This window comes from Myotis brandtii, unplaced genomic scaffold (assembly GCF_000412655.1).
Source record: "Myotis brandtii unplaced genomic scaffold, ASM41265v1 scaffold1606, whole genome shotgun sequence".
Taxonomy (NCBI): Eukaryota; Metazoa; Chordata; class Mammalia; order Chiroptera; family Vespertilionidae; genus Myotis; species Myotis brandtii.
In genome coordinates, this window is record NW_005355862.1 from 448,307 (window position 1) to 453,092 (window position 4,786).

At 50.2% G+C, this 4,786-nt stretch overlaps 1 protein-coding gene across 1 annotated transcript in view; it reads right to left on the reverse strand.

Moving 5' to 3' along the window:
• Positions 1-107, reverse strand: part of DOK5 (docking protein 5) — a 146,791-nt gene extending 146,684 nt beyond the window's left edge. Inside the window, exon 1 of the mRNA XM_014536324.1 lies at positions 86-107. The gene's annotated coding sequence lies outside the window, so the exon portion shown is untranslated. The remainder of the gene's footprint in view (positions 1-85) is intronic.
• Positions 108-4,786: the final 4,679 nt, after the last annotated feature.

Genomic DNA, 4,786 nt, shown 5'->3' on the forward strand with positions numbered 1-4,786 from the left:
CCGGCCCCCGCCCACCTGGCCGTCCCGCTTCCCCTAGCGATTGCGCCCCTCCTCCCTGCCCGAGAACGCCCCGCCGACCCAGCACCTCGCCGTCAGCCCTAGGAGACGTTGCTCCCTCTCTTCTCACTCCAGTGGCTTATTTTAGGAGGAGAGGAAATTTCACTTCTTTGCAGCCGCCGCCTACCCGGCCTCTCCCTCTAGCCCCATCCCTTCCCGGAGAAGGGCTGAATCTTACCTCTGTTGTGTGTGCATCTGGGGAGGTGGTGTTGCTATGGTTTGCCTTGACCTTGGTATATGCGGGCAGGGATACTGCCAGGGCTGAAGCTGCACGCTCCGTCGGGTCTCCTTGGCGTCCTGGACCCAGCCTTGGTGACATCGGGTGCCACATTTTTATTGTGTGAGCCTGTCTTTCCCAGGGGAAAATGCTGCCCAGGGGCTAAGACTTGGTGTCACGTGTACCCCCCAAGGCTGGCCCAGGGCAGGTGCTCGATAAATCCTTAGTACCAGGCTCCGTCCTAAACCCTTTAACGCCACCCTGGACTTTGGGAGGTGGGTCCCCCCTTGAGTAAATAGCAGGTCCATAGTTGGCCCCCAGAGCCTGGCAATAGAGCTCCGCTCATGACCATCATGGGTTCCTGCCTAGAGAATAACATTAAGGGGGGCCAGGCTTGGCGCTCACCCCACTGGCCTTCCTTCCTGAAGTGGCATGAGCTGATGATAGCCGCTAACATCTTTGGGGCTCCAAGGGCTGCACGGGGTGCTGATCCTGCTAAATGAATAGTGAGGACGATACTAGCACCCACATTTTGGGGAAACTGAAGCTCAGAAGAATGAAGGGATTGCCCCAGGTCGCACGGGCTCGGCGGGGAAACACTGTCCTGTCCCCCTTCTGAAGAGCAGGTGTCATAGTCGGTGGCTGAGGAGGCCTTGCTAATCATTTGCACTATCCGAACAGGCAAATACGGCATCAGAAAAGTGACAATTCTTGTTCACTGCAGGTGACAAACCGAGGCTGGGGGACCTCTGGTCAGAGCTCTTGAGAAGAAAAACCCATGTTTAGTGACTCTTTGACCGGCTGATGTACTATACGAGTCTCTCTTTTCTCCCTGGGAGCACCAGCTTTTAGTCACCCGGGTTCGATGGGTGTCAGTTAAAGAAGAGAAAAACCCAAGAATGTGTCATAGGGGAACTGAGACCAAACTGGGACAAGCCAAAGGCAAGTACTGTGGCAGGGAAACTCTTTCTGCTCAGGAGTAACCAACCGCCAGCTGTCAGCATGTCGTCATTGGATGGAAATGATGTTTTACCTTTAAACCTCTCACCAAAAGAGGAGGAAATGATAACATCATTTAGAGAATTCTCATTGAAGGCTTAGAATTTAAACACACACACACACACACACACACACACACACACACACACACACCACTGTCCATGGTTGCCATGAAATAGACCTGTTCATGGAAGGCATTGGTCCAACACATCATTTGGAGACTGAACCCACAGTATCATAGAAACAGTGAGGGATTTAGACAGGAGGAGCTTGAAGCGAATGGCTCCAGGTAGAAATAATTACTGAAAAAACTGAGACTGAGAAATCTTGCCCTTAGTAGTTAATGTTGAGAATAATCAACATCCATAAATAATTAAGCTAGAAGTGAGGAAATTATAGAAAATAGCAAATTAAATGTGAAGAGACAGGGATTTTTTTTTGACTTTTTTATTTTTTATTTTATTTTTTGTTGTTGTTAATCCTTACCGGAGGATATTTTTTCCATTGATTTTTTTTTTTTAGAGTGAAAGGGAGGGGGTGGGGGGGAAGAAAGAGAAACATCCATGTGAGACACTTTGATTGGTTGCTTCCCACACGCGCCCCAACCAGGGCCAGGGATAGAACCTGCAACCCAGGCAGATGCCCTTGACCAAGAATGGAAATAGGGTTGACACTCTAACCACTGAGCACACCAGCCAGGGCAGGGTTTTTTTTGTTGTTTGTTTGTTTTATCGGCAAGACAAATTTACTTCTGCAGAAGGGCGCGGTTGCCGGCTGAAAATCATGGGCAAAGCACACCAAATGGGAAGTCGTTTGGGTTTTCTTTCCTGACGTGGGTCTGCCCTGCCCCTCACTCTGACTTGATTGGTCAGGGCTCAGAAGGATTTTTTTTTAATTGCCAAGTTCAATTCAGTCGATGGTTTTACTTGTTTTGGGGGAAGTCAGGCTGCTACGCATGCAAGATGCACAGGCTGTGCTCTATTATTCATGGGATGGACGGCTACTGACTCTTCCCCGGAATGTGCAGGGCACACGTGGCAGGAGGGGAAGGAATGGTTCTCAGAGATGCTCAGTGTCAGCAGAGCTCACAGAGCTGCCTGGCTCCACCACACCTGCCAACCAGGCACAGTCCCTCCCACACGCTGCAGGTTCACTGGAGACAAGTGAGACACACAAAACATCATCATGCCAACCCCCATTTTAACTCGGTTTTCACCACTTAGAACTTCTTATTTTAGTATCCATTTCTGTTTGCTTCCTCGGCATCCAGGCCCCCCTTTTCCAATAGGGTCAGCATTCCTCGCTACCCACAGCTCCCCAACAGGTGCGGTGCGTAGCCTAGCACACTGCCTTCCTCTGGCCTCACCGATTGGTGCAGACCTGGGCATGTGACCTACACTGTCTGATTAGGGTTCATTGTGTTACTTTTACTGAATCCTGGGACAAAGACTCACTGAGGCTGAGATGCAGTCTAGATGGGTCCCAGGAGCTGTGAGAGTGGAGGCCACAGAGAAGCAGCAGAAAGACAGGTGCGTAGCCTAGCACACTGCCTTCCTCTGGCCTCACCGATTGGTGCAGACCTGGGCATGTGACCTACACTGTCTGATTAGGGTTCATTGTGTTACTTTTACTGAATCCTGGGACAAAGACTCACTGAGGCTGAGATGCAGTCTAGATGGGTCCCAGGAGCTGTGAGAGTGGAGGCCACAGAGAAGCAGCAGAAACAAGAGATAAAGAGAAGCAAACCAAATCCCAATGACACCATCCCAACCCCCTTATCCTGCACCCCACGAACCTATTACATTATTTAAGCACATGTGAGGCTGGTATCGCAATCAGACTCCAAAATGCAATGACTTCAGTTGAATATGAGTTTCCTTATCTCTCATGAAACCGTCCAGGTGGGAGCCTGGCCTGGGGAGATAGAAGCTCAGTCCGCACCTGCTGGGTGTAGTCACTGCCCTTCCCAGGGAGCGGAAGAGAGCACGGAGGGAAAGCAGCCTCCAAATAAAAGTGGCCCCAGATGTTTCAAATCCCTCTTCCTCTCGAATCCCACTGACTACTATTTTGTCACATGGCCACACCTCTCTCCAAGGGAGCACAGGGAATGCAATCTCCATTCTGGCATGGATGGATTTCTAAAAGAACAAATCAGAATTGGTGTTGGACAGGTCAATTGGCACTTTCTGCCTCCCCAGTGCCATTCTTAGGTGATTTAATTAAACAAGCTAAAAAAAAATTCTTTTTTTGCTTAAACCAGCTCAGACTGAGGTATTCTGTCCATTGCAACCAAAGGAGTCCTGTCGAAGGCACCATTGTTCTGTGAGTTGAAGCCTCAGGCATCTCAACTACATTCTAGATAGATATACCTAAAAGCCCCAGATTACTTGAGAAAATTCTATGGCATTTTGCTGTGAAACTACCGGCGACAAAAGAGAAAGTGACCTTGGCCATTGGGTCTAGTCTTGTCATTTGGGATTTACTGCTCTTCTAACTGAGTGATTCTGGTGGAGTGGATGGGGATGGGCCATTACCTTGCCCACCGCAGGCCTGGACACCTGATCAAGTCTGGCCAATCAGCACAGGCCACCATTGGACGCAGGGATTGCACAGCGATGGACTAGAAGACCCAATCAAAATCTTCCCTGGGGTAAGTAGATGAAAACACTGAGACACATAGCTGTCCATGGCCATCTTGTTTCCAAAATGAGAACAAAGCCAAGAAAGGAGAAGGTGGGACTGGAGAGGGAGCTAGAAATAGAACCATCCCCTTCTCGGTGACACAATCTGTTTGCTTTTTGTCTTGTCTATTTGAGCCCATTTCACTTGGGTTATAGAGTGCACTCCCCACGGCTGGGACTAGTGTGAGACAAGGGAGGCGCTTGGGTGCACAGTGTAGGAGGCGCCCACACTGAGGGCCGCTTGAGTGCTGAGCCTCCATCCGCACAACCCTGACCAGGAGTGCTTCTTCAGCTTCTTCACACCATCCTGCACCCTAAGTGCCTCACCGGGTCCTGCCCCTGATACCGCCTGTCTTAATCAGTGTGGGCTGCTATAACCGAATACCACATGGCTTCCTGCCTTACAATTCTGGCAGCTGAGAAGTCCAAGATGAAGATGCCAGCAGATCCCTCTTCCCTGCTTGCAGACAGCCCCCTGCTCGGTGTGTGTTCACATGGCGGGGTGGGCGGGTGGAGGGAGGGGTAGGTTCTGGTTGCTCTTCCTCTTATTAGAAGAGCACTAATCCCATCACTCAGATCCCACCCTCATGGCCTCCTCCACCCTCACCCAATCACCTCCCAAAGGCCCCACCTCGAACTATCATCACATCTCAGGGCAGGCCTTCAACACTCAGCCCACGGTGCTGCCCTTACTAAAGACGCGCTAATTGAAATGAAATCAGTGTGAGTTCAATGGAATCCACACAGTCATACTCCTACTTGGCCTCTTGTTGACATGAAACAAAACCATGTCCTGCATTGAAACAGAACTTTGTAACCAGAAACTAACTCA